Source organism: Rutidosis leptorrhynchoides, chromosome 9 (genome assembly GCF_046630445.1).
Source record: "Rutidosis leptorrhynchoides isolate AG116_Rl617_1_P2 chromosome 9, CSIRO_AGI_Rlap_v1, whole genome shotgun sequence".
NCBI lineage: Eukaryota > Viridiplantae > Streptophyta > Magnoliopsida > Asterales > Asteraceae > Rutidosis > Rutidosis leptorrhynchoides.
Window position 1 is genome coordinate 326,638,990 of NC_092341.1, and position 21,584 is coordinate 326,660,573.

Genomic DNA, 21,584 nt, shown 5'->3' on the forward strand with positions numbered 1-21,584 from the left:
TTTACAAGATAGTGCACTCACATGGTGGAAGAATTATGTGAAGGCGGTAGGAGGAGATGTAGCTTATGATACTCCATGGGAAGAATTCAAAGCAATGATAATCACCGAGTATTGTCCAAGGAATGAGGTTATTAAGTTAGAAGATGAGTTACGAAGTTTGAAGGTGGTTGGTACTGAAATCACCAACTACAACCAGCGATTCATGGAATTAGTTTTGCTATGTCCTGAATTGGTTCCAACCGAAGAACGGAAGATTGAAATGTACAAAGCTGGTTTGCCCAAAAAGGTCAAGGCAAACGTTACAGCATCGAAACCTAAAACAATTCATGAAGCTATAACCATGGCGAACGAGCTAATGGATCAGGTCATTTTGGACAAGAAAGCATTCAATACTGAGGTGAAGGTATTGGGGAACAAGAAAAAGTGGAATGGAGGTTATGATCGAGGTAACCAACAACAACCTTATAAGAAACAAGAAACCACGAAAGGTGCGGGTAGCGGTTTAAGCTTTGGTTATAAAGGACAAAATCCTTTATGCAACCGTTGCCACAAACATCACTTTGGTTACTGTAGTGTGTTATGCACCAAGTGTAATCGACAAGGTCATCTTGCGGAAGATTGTAAGGCTCTCGTTACAAATGGCAACAAGACTTCTGCCACCAACGCAAATAGAACTGCTTTGGCTACCATTACTTGTTTTGGTTGTGGAAAACAAGGTCACTATAAGAGTCAGTGCCCGAATCAGAATGGCGGACCTGCACGTGGAAGAGCGTTTGTTATTAATGCTAGAGAGGCACGAGAAGACCCGGAGCTTGTTACGGGTACGTTTACCATTAATAACTTATCAGCATCTATTTTATTTGATACTGGCGCCGATAGAAGTTACGTGTGTATAAATTTTTACACTAAATTGAATTGTTCATCATTACCTCTAGATGCTAAGTACATGATTGAGTTAGCTAATGGTAAACTAATTAAAGCCGATAAAATTTGTCGTGATTGTAAGATAAATCTAGCTGGAGAAACGTTTAAAATCGACTTAATACCCGTAGAATTAGGAAGTTTTGATGTAATAGTCGGCATGGACTGGATGTCCAAAGTAGGAGCGGAAGTTGTTTGTGCCAAGAAGGCAATTCGTATTCCTGGTAAGGATAAAATGCCGGTGATGATTTACGGAGAGAAGGGTGATTCAAAGCTAAAACTCATTAGCTGTTTGAAAGCCAAAAAGTGTTTAGAAAAGGGATGTTACGCTATTTTAGCACATGTTAATAAAGTCGAAAAGAAAGAAAAGTGCATCAACGACGTGCCTGTGGCAAGAGATTTTCCTGAAGTTTTTCCGGAAGAATTGCCGGGATTACCTCCATTTAGATCGGTAGAATTTCAAATAGATTTAGTACCAGGAGCTGCACCAGTGGCTCGTGCTCCATATAGACTTGCACCGTCCGAGTTAAAAGAACTTCAAAGTCAGTTAAAAGAATTACTGGACCGTGGATTCATACGACCGAGTACTTCACCGTGGGGAGCTCCAATTTTGTTTGTTAAGAAGAAAGATGGATCTTTCAGGATGTGTATAGATTATCGTGAATTAAATAAGTTAACTATCAAGAATCGGTATCCACTACCGAGAATTGATGACTTATTTGATCAATTGCAAGGATCATGTATGTATTCGAAAATCGACTTAAGATCGGGCTATCATCAACTACGCGTCAAAGAAGAGGACATTCCGAAAACTGCTTTTCGGACACGCTACGGCCATTACGAATTTTTAGTCATGCCGTTTGGATTGACGAATGCGCCAGCTGTATTCATGGACCTCATGAATCGAGTTTGTAGTCCGTATTTAGATAAGTTTGTTATCGTTTTCATTGATGATATTCTTATCTATTCCAAGAGTGAGCAAGAGCATGAAGAGCATTTAAGGTTGATACTGGAGTTGTTGAGAAAAGAACAACTTTATGCTAAATTTTCTAAGTGTGCTTTCTGGTTGAAAGAAGTACAATTTCTTGGCCACGTTGTTAGTAGCAAAGGAATTCAGGTTGATCCAGCAAAAATTGAAGCCATTGAAAAATGGGAGACTCCTAAGACACCAATGCAGATACGCCAATTTTTGGGTTTAGCCGGTTATTATAGAAGGTTTATTCAAGATTTTTCTCGAATAGCTAAGCCGTTGACAGCATTAACGCAAAAAGGGAAGAAATACGAATGGACCTCGGAGCAGGAGAACGCATTTCAATTACTGAAGAAGAAGTTAACTACGGCGCCTATTTTATCGTTACCTGAAGGGAACGATGATTTTGAAATATATTGTGACGCTTCGCGACAAGGTTTTGGTTGTGTTCTTATGCAACGAAAGAAAGTTATTGCATTTGCATCCCGACAATTGAAGATTCACGAGCGAAATTATACGACGCATGATCTAGAATTGGGAGCAGTCGTGTTTGCATTAAAGATGTGGAGACATTACTTGTATGGGGTTAAATTCACTGTGTTTACTGATCATAAAAGCCTTCAACATATTTTTGATCAGAAACAATTGAACATGAGGCAACGTAGGTGGGTCGAGTTAATAAACGACTATGATTGTGAAATTCGTTATCATCCCGGAAAGGCGAACGTGGTGGCCGATGCTTTAAGCAGAAAGGAACGAGAACCAATTCGAGTTCGAGCAATGAATATAAAAATTCGCATGAATCTCAACTCACAAATCAAAGAAGTTCAACGAGAAGCACTTACTAAAGAAAATAAAGGAAATGAAATAATGAAGAAGTATGAGAAGCAACTCGTTATGCGGGAAGATGGAATTCGATATTTTGCAAATCGTATTTGGGTACCGAAGTTGGGTGGATTAAGGAAGTTGATATTGAACGAGGCACATAAGACAAGATACTCGATACATCCTGGAGTTGGAAAGATGTATCAAGATCTTAAGACACGTTATTGGTGGCCTAACTTAAAGACCGACGTTGCAACATATGTTGGGGAATGTTTGACTTGTTCCAAAGTCAAAGCAGAACATCAAAAGCTGTCAGGGTTACTTCAACAACCAGAAATCCCAGAATGGAAATGGGATGGTATTACCATGGATTTCATCACGAAGTTACCAAAGACTGCCTGGGGATACGACACCATTTGGGTAATTGTTGATCGTCTTACCAAATCTGCACATTTCTTGCCTATAAAGGAAACAGATAGAATGGAGAAACTATTACGATTGTATATAAAGGAAGTTGTTTCAAGGCATGGAATACCTATTTCCATTATATCCGATCGTGATAGTCGATTTACCTCAAAATTCTGGCAATCACTACAGGAGGCACTAGGAACTCGGTTGGATATGAGTACCGCATATCATCCACAAACCGATGGACAGAGTGAGAGAACGATTCAGACTCTCGAAGACATGCTCAGGGCATGTGTGATCGATTTTGGAAACGGATGGGATAAATATCTACCGTTAGCAGAATTCTCGTATAATAATAGTTATCATGCGAGCATTGGAGCTGCGCCATTCGAAGCATTGTATGGAAGGAAGTGTAGATCTCCTATCTGTTGGAATGAAGTAGGAGATCGACAATTAACTGGTCCCGAGATCATACATGAAACGACTGAGAAGATAGTGCAAATCAAGGAGAGATTAAAAACAGCCCGCAGTCGCCAAAAGAGCTACGCCGATGTCCGAAGGAAACCATTAGAGTTTCAGGTCGGGGACATGGTTATGCTAAAGGTGTCACCTTGGAAAGGTGTGATACGTTTTGGAAAAAGGGGTAAACTGAACCCAAGGTACGTAGGCCCGTTTAAGATCATCGAACGCATTGGACCGGTAGCTTATCGACTCGAGTTACCGCAACAACTTGCCGGAGTACATAATACCTTTCACGTCTCGAACCTTAAGAAGTGTCTTGCAAAGGAAGACCTCACCATTCCTCTTGAAGAAATCCATGTCGACGAGAAACTACAATTCGTCGAAGAACCAATCGAAATCATGGACCGTGAAGTTAAACAGCTCAAACAGAGCAATATACCGATTGTTAAGGTTCGTTGGAATGCTAGAAGAGGTCCCGAGTTTACTTGGGAACGAGAGGATCAGATGAAACGAAAGTATCCGCATTTGTTTCTCGATGACGCAAAATAGGTACAATTTTAAAATTTCGGGACGAAATTTATTTAACGGGGAGGTAATGTAACGACCCGCACTTTTTCGATCATACTATACTTATAAGATTAATATTTACATAAATTAAACCTTGCCAACATGATAAGCAATCCAAATTGTCGAGACTTATATTTCCGAAAAGAGTTTTACACAACGTTTGACCGTCTAGTTTGACCGATGATATCACGAACTATACAATATATGATAATTATACGTTTGTGTATATATATGTATATATACATATTTAACATGATTAATGAATGTTTTAATATCTCATTTTGTATTAATAACAACAAGTTATATGTGTATTTTGAAACTACTAACTTAAGTTTTCAAAACGATAACAATACGTAACGTTATTTGACTTAAATACTTAAGACTATAATGTTTATACATATATTGTATAAGTAATGTATTTAATCACTTTTAAGAACTTAAATACATAAAATCATATAAGTGTATTCACAAAAGATAGCTATATTTGAATCCTCATTCCATTTTTCACAAAATTTCTATACGTATATTTAGAGTATTTGTACTCGTATCATACCTAGCTTCTATACGTATTTACTAATAGTAAATACACATCAAAATCACCACCTAACCAGCCATGTTCATGCCCTTAGGGCTAGGTAATTGTATTTGGAAACAATTAGGACTAGATACATAAAATGATTACTTGAAAATTTTGTCCATATACTCCTTATGCCACGTTTTTTTTGTAGTATTTATACATGATCATTTTGGTTCATTTTTACTTCAACTTTTTAGCCAAAACACACACATACTTTGAAGCCTTAAAACCCTTAATCAATTCAACAAAGTTTCCATGAAGATCTAGCTTCAAAAACCATACTAAAACACCATAAGAAAACCATACAAAAACACTTCAAGAAAACCTTCCAAGAACACCAACTTACTTCTAATCTTTCATCCACTTCAATCACCCTTTTGATTCTAGCTTCTTACTCCTCTTTTACAGCAAACTTATCCAAGGAACTTGAGGTAGAATCTATGTTCATAACCTTATTCAATTCATATATATATAGCTATCATATTTTGTGGTATACAAGTTTAACAACAAGAACATAGTTTGAATGTTTTCAAACTTGTTTGCAAACTAAATAGATCCTTCTAACTTAACTTTTAAAATACTTCAAGACATGTAACATAACTTATTTATATGTTAATTTAACAAGGTAAAACTTGGTTTTTCAAAGTATAAGTATTTTTGGAAAAATGGTCATTTAATGATTTTGTTGTAACAAAAATGTTTAACTTCATATGTTTCACTAAACTTTTACCTATGCCGTATGATTTTGAATACAAACCAAGGTATTTACAGTTCATAGTCTTAAAGAAGAACTCGATCCAAGAAGATGGCAATTTGAATCAACGAAAACGGACTTGTAACGAAGAAACTATGACCGAAACAAAATTGGCTATCCTAGACATTTTCAACTTCGGGATTCATTGGAAAAATTTACATAAAATCACATACTTCTAAGATAACATGATATTTTATATATATGTACTCATAATTCAATTTCATATGGTTCAGGATCACCCGTAAGCAACACGAGAAGATTAATCATAAGATCCCATGATTGTACGCAACACGTCATTTGACAACACCGGTACTTTATGTACGCAACACGTCATTTGACAACACCGGTACCATGGGTCAAGATTAATCTCGACCAATACATATACGATGGGGTTTTATTTATTTCGTTGGGGGTTTTGTTTATTGCGGGTATATTAAACATCTAAAAATGAACCATTAAAAATTGAATTACTAACATCGGAATGCTAACTACGGACTAAGGAAATATTCAAAATATTAAAAGTATAACAAGTATATATATATATAACGTTTGTTTTAAAATGAAAACATATTGATATATTATATATATGGATAGGTTCGTGATATCAACCGGAAGACCGAGTCAAAATATATATATCATCAAGACAAGAGTGAGTATATAGTCCCACTTTTAAACTCTAAATATTTCGGGATGAGAATACATGTATTTTATGTTTTACGATATGGACACAAGTAACTGAAAAATATATTCTACGTTGAGTTGTACCACTGGCATACTTCCCTGTAGCTTGGTAACTAATATTTACAGCGGTATTGTAAACGCGAATCCTGTTGATAGATCTATCGGGCCTGACAACCCTAACCGGACTGGACGACCAGTATTCAACGGTTGCACAGTACTTCGTTTTGTGACTACACTTGGTACGGTGTAGTAAGATTTCATATTAAAGGGAATATGCGACGTGAAAATGTTAAGTATGGTTACCAAGTGCTCAACCACTTAGAATACTTTTATTAAACTGTTTATATACGAAATCTTGTGGTCTATATATATATTGCTGCCGGCATTAAACCTATATCTCACCAACTTTATGTTGACCTTTTTAAAACATGTCTATTCTCAGGTGATTTCTAAAGCTTCCGCTGCATCATGTTGGATCTAACCAGGATCTTGCGTACGCATGTTTGTGTCAAAAATAAAACTGCATATCCGAGATGTTGTATTGTAAAATATGCTAAAAACCGTGTTGTTGTCATCATTTGTAAAGTTGTAAGTCGAAGATTATCGCTAAACGTTAATCTTCTTTTTATTGTCTTAAGCTTGTAACAAAAATAATGGTTGTGGTTTGTAATGTATAATATATGCAGTTTTTCTTTTAAAAATGTCTCATATAGAGGTCAATACCTCGCAATGAAATCATACGTTATCTAACGCGTTCTTATAGTTAAGGACGGGTTATGACAACTTGTATTGTATATTATGTAATCTTGAGATACCATAGACACGTATACAATGTTTTGACCTATCATGTCGACACATCTATATATATTTCGGAACAACCATAGACACTCTATATGTGAATGTTGGAGTTAGCTATACAGGGTTGAGGTTGATTCTAAAATATATATAGTTTGAGTTGTGATCAATACTGAGATACGTATACACTGGGTCGTGGATTGATTCAAGATAATATTTATCGATTTATTTCTGTACATCTAACTGTGGACAACTAGTTGTAGGTTACTAACGAGGACAGCTGACTTAATAAACTTAAAACATCAAAATATATTAAAAGTGTTGTAAATATATTTTGAACATACTTTGATATATTTGTATATATTGTTATAGGTTCGTGAATCAACCAGTAGCCAAGTCTTACTTCCCGACGAAGTAAAAATCTGTGAAAGTGAGTTATAGTCCCACTTTTAAAATCTAATATTTTTGGGATGAGAATACATGCAGGTTTTATAAATGATTTACAAAATAGACACAAGTACGTGAAACTACATTCTATGGTTGAATTATCAAAATCGAATATGCCCCTTTTTATTAAGTCTGGTAATCTAAGAATTAGGGAACAGACACCCTAATTGACGCGAATCCTAAAGATAGATCTATTGGGCCTAACAAACCCCATCCAAAGTACCGGATGCTTTAGTACTTCGAAATTTATATCATATCCGAAGGGTGTCCCGGAATGATGGGGATATTCTTATATATGCATCTTGTTAATGTCGGTTACCAGGTGTTCACCATATGAATGATTTTTATCTCTATGTATGGGATGTGTATTGAAATATGAAATCTTGTGGTCTATTATTATGATTTGATAATATATAGGTTAAACCTATAACTCACCAACATTTTTGTTGACGTTTTAAGCATGTTTATTCTCAGGTGATTATTAAGAGCTTCCGCTGTCGCATACTTAAATAAGGACGAGATTTGGAGTCCATGCTTGTATGATATTGTGTAAAAACTGCATTCAAGAAACTTATTTCGTTGTAACATATTTGTATTGTAAACCATTATGTAATGGTCGTGTGTAAACAAGATATTTTAGATTATCATTATTTGATAATCTACGTAAAGCTTTTTAAACCTTTATTGATGAAATAAAGGTTATGGTTTATTTTAAAATGAATGCAGTCTTTGAAAAACGTCTCATATAGAGGTCAAAACCTCGCAACGAAATCAATTAATATGGAACGTTTTTAATCAATAAGAACGGGACATTTCAGTTGGTATCCGAGCGTTGGTCTTAGAGAACCAGAATTTTGCATTAGTGTGTCTTATTGAGTTGGTTAGGATGCATTAGTGAGTCTGGACTTCGACCGTGTTTACTTGAAAAATGATTGCTTAACAAATTTTGTTGGAAACTATATATTTTTAACATGTGAATATTATGTGATATATTAATCTCTTAACGTGTTTGATATTATGTGATAGATGTCTACCTCTAATACAAGTCCCATTGACTCACCTAATAATAATGAAGAGTCAAATGTAATTTGGAATGATTCGTGGACTGATTCACAAGTTCCCGAAGAGGAACCGGAAGAAGAGTCGGAACCGGAAGAAGAATCGGAACCGGAAGAAGAATCGGAACTGGAAGAAGAAATAGAACCAGTGGGGGAAATAATAAAACGGTTAAGTAGAAGAAAATCCTCAACCAACCGACCAAAGTTAATTATGGTCAATGGTGTTTCCGCCAAGGAAGCAAAGTATTGGGAGGATTACCAATTCTCCGACGAATCGGATCCCGACAAGGAATCCGATGATGTTATAGAAATTACCCCAACACAATTTAATAAGGCAAAAGAGAACAATAAGGGAAAGGGTATAAAAATAGAGAAATTTGATTCCAAACCCGATGAACTTTATATGTATCATCAACACCCATATTTCTTAAGTTGTGACAATAACCCGGGAACCTCTAAACCACCAGGTTTTTCTAAACCAATGTGGAAAACGACGGCTCGTATTAGGGGAACATCATATATCCCTAGAAACTTGGCAAAATGAACCAAAACCGAAGAAGAAGAAACGAGCGAGTCGGAATAAGATAGTTGTATTCATGTGGTGTAATATATGTAATATAGTGTGCTTATGCTTTATGATATATGTAAAAATTGCTTGTATTAATAAGTATTTTTTTTATGAATCTAACTCTTGTCTATTTTACAGTATAAAAACACAAAATGGATAGACAACCCAATATTTTAAGAGACCTACCCGGAGACATGATTGATGAAATCTTGTCTAGAGTCGGTCAAAATTCTTCGGCACAACTATTTACGGTGAAATCAGTTTGTAAGACATTCGAAGAACGTTCCAAGAATGTCTTGGTTTATAAGAGACTTTCATTTGAAAGATGGGGGATATCACATTGGGAAACCCATAAGTTACGATGTGTTTACTTTGACGCATATATTGCGGGGAACCCAAATGCTATTTTACGCAACGGGTTAAGAAATTATTTTGACTCAATGTATCCGAATATAGGACTTCATGATTTAGAAAAATCGGCTAACATGCAACATAAAGAAGCATGCTATACTTACAGGTTAGTAATGTTCGCTTCTCACCAAAGTGAGAAAAAGAACATCGGGCTACAACTATTAAACAAAACGTTCCCACAAGTGACGGAGTCGGTAATTGGGGTAAGAAATGAGGTTTTTAGGTTATTACGAGACTGTTGGTCATTACGTAACCCTCGTCCCTTTGACGATGTTACAACACGCTGTCTTATCAACGGCCATAACGGTTATGTTCCACAAGACCAAGGATGGAAAGTAGTCCTAGTAAAACCAGAATGCATGACTTGTTTCTGGACGTATGAATTACGCGTCTTTATTGCCTTTGCTGAACGACTTGTGTACTAGCTAGAATTATCTTCACAACTATCTTGTATCAAAGTTATTGTGTGCTATATTTCATGCTTTATGTAAAATAAGCGGTATTGTAAGTTTGTAAAATATTGTATAAAAGTTTGAACGCGAAATATTATTATAATCAGTTTTTCATATAGAATTGTAGTAGTTGAATTGTATATTAGCTACTAAGTATGAACTTAACGGGTAGGTACTACCCGAATTTAAACTTATAAAACGCTAATATGAAGAAAAAGCTTTTATAAATGAGTTCATATTATGCTACGAAATACTATTAACTACTCTTAATATTCTGTAGGATTAACTTGTTTCATTTGACTATTTGAAGGAAATGGCACCGACTACTCGACAAACCTTGAATATGAGCGAAGAGGAATTTCGTGCCTTTCTTGCTTCAAACATAGCCGCAGTACAGGCTGCGCTACATACCAACAATAACCTTGGATCTAGCAGTACAGGAAATTGTTTAGGATGTACCTACAAAGAATTCACCGCCTGCAAACCTTTGGAATTTGATGGAACCGAAGGACCGATCGGATTGAAACCGTGGACCGAGAAGGTCGAATCGGTGTTTGCCATAAGTAAGTGTACTGAAGAGGACAAAGTGAAGTACGCTACGCATACCTTCACAGGTTCTGCGTTAACATGGTGGAATACCTATCTAGAGCAAGTGGGACAAGATGATGCGTACGCACTACCGTGGTCAGCATTCAAGCACTTGATGAACGAGAAGTACCGTCACAGAACCGAGGTCAATAAGCTCAAGACAGAACTTAGAGGGTTACGAACCCAAGGATTTGATATTACCACGTACGAAAGACGATTCACAGAATTGTGCCTATTGTGTCCGGGAGCGTTCGAAGATGAGGAAGAGAAGATCGACGCATTTGTGAAAGGATTACCGGAAAGAATCCAAGAAGATATAAGTTCACACGAGCCCGCCTCCATACAACAGGCATGTAGAATAGCTCATAAACTAGTGAACCAGATTGAGGAAAGAATTAAAGAACAGACGGCTGAAGAGGCCAATGTGAAGCAAGTCAAAAGAAAGTGGGAGGAAAACGGTGATAAAAATCACCAATACAACAACAACAGCAATTACAATAATAATCGCAACAATTATCCCAACAATCGCAACATCAATCGCAACTACAACAAACGGCCCAACAACAACAACAACAACAACAACAACAACAACAAAAACAACAACAGCAACAACAACAACTACAACAATCATCCCAACAACAATAACAACCGCAACAACAACAACAATCAGAAGCAGCTATGCCAAAGGTGTGAAAAGTATCACTCAGGGTTCTGCACCAAATTTTGCAACAAGTGTAAAAGAAATGGTCATAGCACGGCAAAGTGTGAGGTCTACGGACCAGGGGTTAACAGAACGAAAGGAACAAATGGTATCGGAACGAGTAATGGCGGAGCAAGTAGTGTCAGAGCAAGTTATGCCAATGTAGTTTGTTATAAATGTGGAAAACCGGGCCACATTATTAGAAATTGTCCGAACCAGGAGAACACGAATGGACAAGGCCGCGGAAGAGTTTTCAATATTAATGCGGCAGAGGCACAGGAAGACCCGGAGCTTGTTACGGGTACGTTTCTTATTGACAATAAATCTGCTTACGTTTTATTTGATTCGGGTGTGGATAGAAGCTATATGAGTAGAGATTTTTGTGCTAAATTAAGTTGTCCATTGACGCCGTTGGATAGTAAATTTTTACTCGAATTAGCAAACGGTAAATTAATTTCAGCAGATAATATATGCCGAAATCGAGAAATTAAACTGGGTAGCGAAATATTTAAGATTGATTTGATACCAGTAGAGTTAGGGAGTTTTGATGTAATAGTTGGCATGGACTGGCTGAAGAAGGTGAAAGCAGAGATCGTATGTTATAAAAATGCAATTCGCATTATACGAGAAAAAGGAGAACCCTTAATGGTGTACGGAGAAAAGGGCAACACGAAGCTACATCTTATTAGTAATTTGAAGGCACAAAAACTAATAAGAAAAGGTTGCTATGCTGTTCTAGCACACGTCGAGAAAGTACAAACTGAAGAAAAGAGCATCAATGATGTTCCCGTCGCAAAAGAATTTCCCGATGTATTTCCGAAAGAATCACCGGGATTACCCCCACATCGATCCGTTGAATTTCAAATAGATCTTGTACAGGAGCTGCACCAATAGCTCGTGCTCCTTACAGACTCGCACCCAGCGAGATGAAAGAACTGCAAAGCCAATTACAAGAACTTTTAGAGCGTGGTTTCATTCGACCAAGCACATCACCGTGGGGAGCTCCTATTTAGTTTGTCAAGAAAAAGGATGGTACATTTAGGTTGTGTATTGACTACAGAGAGTTGAACAAACTTACCATCAAAAACCGTTATCCACTGCCGAGAATTGACGACTTATTTGATCAACTACAAGGCTCGTCGGTTTATTCGAAGATCGATTTACGTTCTGGATATCATCAAATGCGAGTAAAGGAGGATGATATTCCAAAAACTACTTTTAGGACGCGTTATGGTCATTACGAGTTTATGGTTATGCCGTTTGGATTGACTAACGCACCAGCTGTGTTCATGGACCTTATGAACCGAGTGTGTGGGCCATATCTTGACAAGTTTGTCATTATATTCATCGATGACATACTTATTTACTCAAAGAATGATCAAGAGCACAAAGAACATTTGAGAAAAGTGCTAGAAGTATTGAGGAAAGAAAAACTGTACGTTAAGTTTTCAAAGTGTGCATTTTGGTTGGAAGAAGTTCAATTCCTCGGTCACATAGTGAACAAAGAAGGTATCCAGGTGGACCCGGCAAAGATCGAAACCGTTGAAAAGTGGGAAACCCCAAAAACTCCGAAGCATATACGTCAATTTTTAGGACTAGCTGCTTACTACAGAAGGTTCATCCAAGACTTTTCCAGAATAGCAAAACCTTGACTGCATTAACGCATAAAGGGAAGAAATTTGAATGAAAGGATGAACAAGAGAAAGCGTTCCAGTTATTGAATAAAAAGCTAACTACGGCACCTATATTGTCATTGCCTGAAGGGAATGATGATTTTGTGATTTATTGTGACACATCAAAGCAAGGTCTTGGTTGTGTATTAATGCAACGAACGAAGGTGATTGCTTATGCGTCTAGACAATTGAAGATTCATGAACAAAATTATACGACGCATGATTTGGAATTAGGCGCGGTTTTTTTGCATTAAAGACTTGGAGGCACTACTTATATGGGGTCAAAAGTATTATATATACCGACCACAAAAGTCTTCAACACATATTTAATCAGAAACAACTGAATATGAGGCAGCGTAGGTGGATTGAATTGTTGAATGATTATGACTTTGAGATTCGTTACCACCCAGGGAAGGCAAATGTGGTAGCCGACGCCTTGAGCAGGAAGGACAGAGAACCTATTCGAGTAAAATCTATGAATATAATGATTCACAATAACCTTACTACTCAAATAAAGGAGGCGCAACAAGCAGTTTTAAAAGAGGAAAATTTAAAGGATGAAATACCCAAAGGATCGGAGAAGCATCTTAATATTCGAGAAGACGGAACCCGGTATAGGGCTGAAAGGATTTGGATACCAAAATTTGGAGATATGAGAGAAATGGTACTTAGAGAAGCTCATAAAACCCGATACTCAATACATCCTGGAACGGGGAAGATGTACAAGGATCTCAAGAAACATTTTTGGTGGCCGGGTATGAAATCCGATGTTGCTAAATACGTAGGAGAGTGTTTGACGTGTTCTAAGGTCAAAGCTGAGCATCAGAAACCATCAGGTCTACTTCAACAACCCGAAATCCCGGAATGGAAATGGGAAAACATTACCATGGATTTCATCACTAAATTACCAAGGACTGCAAGTGGTTTTTATACTATTTGGGTAATAGTTGATCGTCTCACCAAATCAGCACACTTCCTGCCAATAAGAGAACATGACAAGATGGAGAAGTTAGCACGACTGTATTTGAAGGAAGTCGTCTCTAGACATGGAATACCAATCTCTATTATCTCTGATAGGGATGGCAGATTTATTTCAAGATTCTGACAGACATTACAGCAAGCATTAGGAACTCGTCTAGACATGAGTACTGCCTATCATCTACAAACTGATGGGCAGAGTGAAAGGACGATATAAATGCTTGAAGACATGCTACGAGCATGTGTTATTGATTTCGGAAACAGTTGGGATCCACATCTACCGTTAGCAGAATTTTCCTACAACAATAGCTACCATTCAAGCATTGAGATGGCTCCGTTTGAAGCACTTTATGGTAGAAAGTGCAGGTCTCCGATTTGTTGGAGTGAAGTGGGGGATAGACAGATTACGGGTCCGGAGATAATACAAGAAACTACTGAGAAGATCATCCAAATTCAACAACGGTTGAAAACCGCCCAAAGTCGACAAAAGAGCTACGCCGATATTAAAAAAAAAAGATATAGAATTTGAAATTGGAGAGATGGTCATGCTTAAGGTTGCACCTTGGAAAGGTGTTGTTCGATTTGGTAAACGAGGGAAATTAAATCCAAGGTATATTGGACCATTCAAGATTATTGATCGTGTCGGACCAGTAGCTTACCGACTTGAGTTACCTCAACAACTCGCGGCTGTACATAACACTTTCCACGTCTCGAATTTGAAGAAATGTTTTGCTAAAGAAGATCTCACTATTCCATTGGACGATATCCAAATCAATGAAAAACTTCAATTCATTGAAGAACCCGTTGAAATAATGGATCGTGAGGTTAAGAGACTTAAACAAAACAAGATACCGATTGTTAAGGTTCGATGGAATGCTCGTAGAGGACCCGAGTTCACCTGGGAACGAGAAGACCAGATGAAGAAGAAGTACCCGCACTTATTTCCAGAAGATGAGCCAACACCTCCAATCGCTTAAATTTTCGGGACGAAATTTATTTAACGGGTAGGTACCGTAGTGACCCGAACTTTTCCGAACCTTTCTATGATTATATGTTTAATGAAAACTATATTTACATGATTAAATGTTTCCAACATGTTAAGCAATCAAACTTGTTAAGACTTGATTAATTGAAATAGGTTTCATATAGACAATTGACCACCCAAGTTGACCGGTGATTCACGAATGTTAAAACTTGTAAAAACTATATGATGACATATATATGGATATATATATAGTTAACATGATACTATGATAAGTAAACATATCATTAAATATATTAACAATGAACTACATATGTAAAAACAAGACTACTAACTTAATGATTTTTAAACGAGACATATATGTAACGATTATCGTTGTAAAGACATTTAATGTATATATATCATATTAAGAAATATTCATACATGATAATATCATGATAATATAATAATTTAAAATCTTATTTGATATTATAAACATTGGGTTAACAACATTTAACAAGATCGTTAACCTAAAGGTTTCAAAACAACACTTACATGTAACGACTAACGATGACTTAACGACTCAGTTAAAATGTATATACATGTAGTGTTTTAATATGTATTTATACACTTTTGAAAGACTTCAATACACTTATCAAAATACTTCTACTTAACAAAAATGCTTACAATTACATCCTCGTTCAGTTTCATCAACAATTCTACTCGTATGCACCCGTATTCGTACTCGTACAATACACAGCTTTTAGATGTATGTACTATTGGTATATACACTCCAATGATCAGCTCTTAGCAGCCCATGTGAGTCACCTAACACATGTGGGAACCATCATTTGGCAACTAGCATGAAATATCTCATAAAATTACAAAAATATGAGTAATCATTCATGACTTATTTACATGAAAACAAAATTACATATCCTTTATATCTAATCCATACACCAACGACCAAAAACACCTACAAATACTTTCATTCTTCAATTTTCTTCATCTAATTGATCTCTCTCAAGTTCTATCTTCAAGTTCTAAGTGTTCTTCATATATTCTACAAGTTCTAGTTACATAAAATCAAGAATACTTTCAAGTTTGCTAGCTCACTTCCAATCTTGTAAGGTGATCATCCAACCTCAAGAAATCTTTGTTTCTTACAGTAGGTTATCATTCTAATACAAGGTAATAATCATATTCAAACTTTGGTTCAATTTCTATAACTATAACAATCTTATTTCAAGTGATGATCTTACTTGAACTTGTTTTTGTGTCATGATTCTGCTTCAAGAACTTCGAGCCATCCAAGGATCCGTTGAAGCTAGATCCATTTTTCTATTTTCCAGTAGGTTTATCCAAGGAACTTAAGGTAGTAATGATGTTCATAACATCATTCGAATCATATATATAAAGCTATCTTATTCGAAGGTTTAAACTTGTAATCACTAGAACATAGTTTAGTTAATTCTAAACTTGTTCACAAATAAAAGTTAATCCTTCTAACTTGACTTTTAAAATCAACTAAACACATGTTCTATATCTATATGATATGCTAACTTAATGATTTAAAACCTGGAAACACGAAAAACACCATAAAACCGGATTTACGCCGTCGTAGTAACACCGCGGGCTGTTTTGGGTTAGTTAATTAAAAACTATGATAAACTTTGATTTAAAAGTTGTTATTCTGAGAAAATGATTTTTATTATGAACATGAAACTATATCCAAAAATTATGGTTAAACTCAAAGTGGAAGTATGTTTTCTAAAATGGTCATCTAGACGTCGTTCTTTCGACTGAAATGACTACCTTTACAAAAACGACTTGTAACTTATTTTTCCGACTATAAACCTATACTTTTTCTATTTAGATTCATAAAATAGAGTTCAATATGAAACCATAGCAATTTGATTCACTCAAAACGGATTTAAAATGAAGAAGTTATGGGTAAAACAAGATTGGATAATTTTTCTCATTTTAGCTACGTGAAAATTAGTAACAAATCTATTCCAACTATAACTTAATCAACTTGTATTGTATATTATGTAATCTTGAGATACCATAGACACGTATACAATGTTTCGACCTATCATGTCGACACATCTATATATATTTCGGAACAACCATAGACACTCTATATGTGAATGTTGGAGTTAGCTATACAGGGTTGAGGTTGATTCTAAAATATATATAGTTTGAGTTGTGATCAATACTGAGATACGTATACACTGGGTCGTGGATTGATTCAAGATAATATTTACCGATTTATTTCTGTACATCTAACTGTGGACAACTAGTTGTAGGTTACTAACGAGGACAGCTGACTTAATAAACTTAAAACATCAAAATATATTAAAAGTGTTGTAAATATATTTTGAACATACTTTGATATATATGTATATATTGTTATAGGTTCGTGAATCAACCAGTGGCCAAGTCTTACTTCCCGACGAAGTAAAAATCTGTGAAAGTGAGTTATAGTCCCACTTTTAAAATCTAATATTTTTGGGATGAGAATACATGCTGGTTTTATAAATGATTTACAAAATAGACACAAGTACGTGAAACTACATTCTATGGTTGAATTATCGAAATCGAATATGCCCCTTTTTATTAAGTCTGGTAATCTAAGAATTAGGGAACAGACACCCTAATTGACGCGAATCCTAAAGATAGATCTATTGGGCCTAACAAACCCTATCCAAAGTACCGGATGCTTTAGTACTTCGAAATTTATATCATATCCGAAGGGTGTTCCGGAATGATGGGGATATTCTTATATATGCATCTTGTTAATGTCGGTTACCAGGTGTTCACCATATGAATGATTTTTATCTCTATGTATGGGATGTGTATTGAAATATGAAATCTTGTGGTCTATTATTATGATTTGATAATATATAGGTTAAACCTATAACTCACCAACATTTTTGTTGACGTTTTAAGCATGTTTATTCTCTGGTGATTATTAAGAGCTTCCGCTGTCGCATACTTAAATAAGGACAAGATTTGGAGTCCATGCTTGTATGATATTGTGTAAAAACTGCATTCAAGAAACTTATTTCGTTGTAATATATTTGTATTGTAAACCATTATGTAATGGTCGTGTGTAAACAAGATATTTTAGATTATCATTATTTGATAATCTACGTAAAGCTTTTTAAACCTTTATTGATGAAATAAAGGTTATGGTTTATTTTAAAATGAATGCAGTCTTTGAAAAACGTCTCATATAGAGGTTAAAACCTCGCAACGAAATCAATTAATATGGAACGTTTTTAATCAATAAGAACGGGACATTTCAGCAGTAGTGTTTGCATTGAAGATATGGAGACACTATTTATATGGAGTTAAATGCACTGTGCTTACTGATCATAAAAGCCTTCAACATATTTTCGATCAAAAATAGCTGAACATGAGGCAACGTAGGTGGGTTGAACTGATAAATGACTATGATTGTGAGATTCGCTATCATCCCGGGAAAGCGAATGTAGTGGCCGACGCTCTAAGCAGAAAGGAACGGGAACCAATTCGAGTACGAGCGATGAACATAAAAATTCGCATGAATCTCAACTCACAAATCAAAGAGGCTCAACGAGAAGCTCTTACTAAAGAAAACATAGGAAATGAAATAATGAAGAAGTATGAGAAGCAACTCGTTATACGGGAAGACGGAATTCGATATTTTGCAAACCGTATTTGGGTACCGAAGTTGGGTGGATTAAGGAAGTTGATATTGAATGAGGCGCACAAGACAAGATACTCGATACATCCTGGAGTTGGAAAGACGTACCAAGATCTTAAGACGCATTATTGGTGGCCTAATTTAAAGACAGACGTTGCAACATATGTTGGGGAATGTTTAACTTGTTCCAAAGTTAAAGCAGAACACCAGAAGCTGTCAGGGTTACTTCAACAACCAGAAATCCCAGAATAGAAATGGGATGGTATTACCATGGATTTCATCACAAAGTTACCTAAGACTGCCTGGGGTTATGACACCATTTGGGCAATAGTTGATCGTCTCACCAAATCTGCACATTTCTTGCCTATAAAGGAAACGGATAGAATGGAGAAACTATTACGACTGTACATAAAGGAAATTGTTTCAAGGCATGGAATACCTATTTCCATGATATCCGATCGTGATAGTAGATTTACATCAAAGTTCTGGAAATCACTACAGGAGGCCCTAGGAACTCGTTTGGATATGAGTACCGCATATCATCCGCAAACTGACGGGCAGAGTGAAAGAACAATTCAGACTCTTGAAGACATGCTCAGGGCATGTGTGATCGATTTTGGAAACGGATGGGATAAATATCTACCATTAGCAGAATTCTCGTATAATAATAGTTATCATGCGAGCATTAAAGCTGCACCATTCGAAGCACTGTATGGAAGGAAGTGTAGATCCCCTATCTGTTGGAATGAAGTAGGAGATCGACAATTAACTGGTCCCGAGATCATACACGAAACGACTGAGAAGATAGTACAAATCAAGGAGAGATTGAAAACAGCCCGTAGTCGCCAAAAGAGCTACGCCGATGTTCGAAGGAAACCATTAGAGTTTCAGATCGGTGACATGGTTATGTTAAAGGTGTCACCTTGGAAAGGTGTAATACATTTTGGAAAAAGGGGTAAACTGAACCCAAGGTATGTAGGCCCGTTCAAGATTATCGAACGTATCGGACCGGTAGCTTATCGAATCGAGTTACCGCAACAACTCGCCGGAGTACATAATACATTTCACGTCTCAAACCTTAAGAAATATCTTGCAAAGGAAGATCTCACCATTCCTCTTGAAGAAATCCAAGTCGACGAGAAACTACAATTCATAGAAGAACTAGTCGAAATCATGGACCGTGAAGTTAAACGGCTCAAGCAAAGCAACATACCAATCGATAAGGTTTGTTGGAATGCTCGAAGGGGTCCCGAGTTTACTTGGGAACAAGAGGATCAGATGAAACAAAAGTACCCACATTTGTTTCCCGAGAACGCAAAATAGGTACAACTTTAAAATTTCGGGACGAAATTTATTTAACGGGTAGGTACTGTAATGACCCGGATTTTTCCGATCGTTCTATACTTATAAGATTATTATTTACATAAATTAAACCTTACCAACATGATAAGCAATCTAAATTGTTGAGACTTATGTTTTTGAAAAGAGTTTTACACAACGTTTGACCGTCCAATTTGACCGATGATATCACGAACTATATAACATACGATAATTATATGTTTGTGTATATATACGTATCATGATCTAAGGATGGTTTAACATTTCATTGTGTACTAATAACAATGAGTTATAAGTATATTTTGAAACTACTAATTTAAGTTTTCAAAACGATAACTATACGTAACGTTCTTTGACATAAATATATATAACTTATAATGCTTATACATGTATCGTATAGATATGTATTTAATCACTTTTAAAGGGTTTTTATACATAAAACAATATAAGTATATTTACAAAAGATAGCTATATTTGAATCCTCGTTCCGTCTTCTCAAGATTTTTATACGTATATCTAGGGTATATGCACCCGTATCATACCCAGCTTCTATACGTATTTACTATTGGTATATACACATCAAATCAACATCCTAATCAATCTAAAATCTGCCCTAGATAGGAGGTAATTAGAATTTGTAACTTAGTATGACAATTTCACAAGATTACAAGTTTGGAAATTTGTCCATGTTCCCCCCATAATCACGTTTTATATGGCCTTATATACCTCTTCCATTTTCAATTTTTACTACATAATTTCTCTAGCTAGGAATACACAATTGTAAGCCTCATGCATCCCTAAGAAATCCAGCAAAATCCTCTCAAGAATCACCTTAATAACCACCCTATCAAGATCAAACAAGAACACTACAAGATATTACTTTCATTTCAAGTTTATGTCTTAAGTTGCTTCCAATCTTCAATCCAACTCCACCACTCCTTTGGTTCTAGGATTTTTCTTATCTTTTGAAGTAACTTTGTGCAAGTAACTTGAGGTAGTAACCTTATTCATAACCTTATTCGATTTATATTTATATAGCTATCTTATTTTGTGTTGTAAAATTTTAACAACAAGAACATAGTTTGAATGATTTCAAACTTGTTCGAAAACTAAATAGATCCTTCTAACTTAACTTTTAAAACACTTCAAGACCTGTAATATATCATAATGATATGCTAACTTAACAAGATATAACTTGGTTTTACAAAGAACATCTTAAAAACTGAATCTACGTCGTCGGAGTGCAACCGGGGGCTGTTTTGGGTTGGATAATTAAAAACCCTTTTAAACTTTGAATTGGAAGTTCATATCTTGGAAAAATGATATTTCTTATGAATATGTTAACACATAAAAATTTCATGGTTTAACTCAAAGTGTAAATATTTTTATCTGGATATTGTTTTTATGACAAAAATGATTACTTTCATAAGATTCACCTAAAGTTTGAACTATAACCTGTGATTTTGAATGTAAACCAAGGTATTTACAGTTCATATTCTTAAAATTTGACTCAATCCAAGGAAGTGGCAAGTTGAACCAACAAAAACGGAGTTGTAATGAAGAAACTACGACTAAAACAAGATCGGGTATCCGAAGCTAGTTTAGCTACGAAAATATTTGGAGAAAAATTGATTAATCATATCTTTTCTAATTAATATGATATTTTATATATAATTACTTATGATTTGATTTTATATATTTCAGGACCACCCGTAAACAACACAAGAAGATTAATCATAAGACCTCATGATTGTACGCA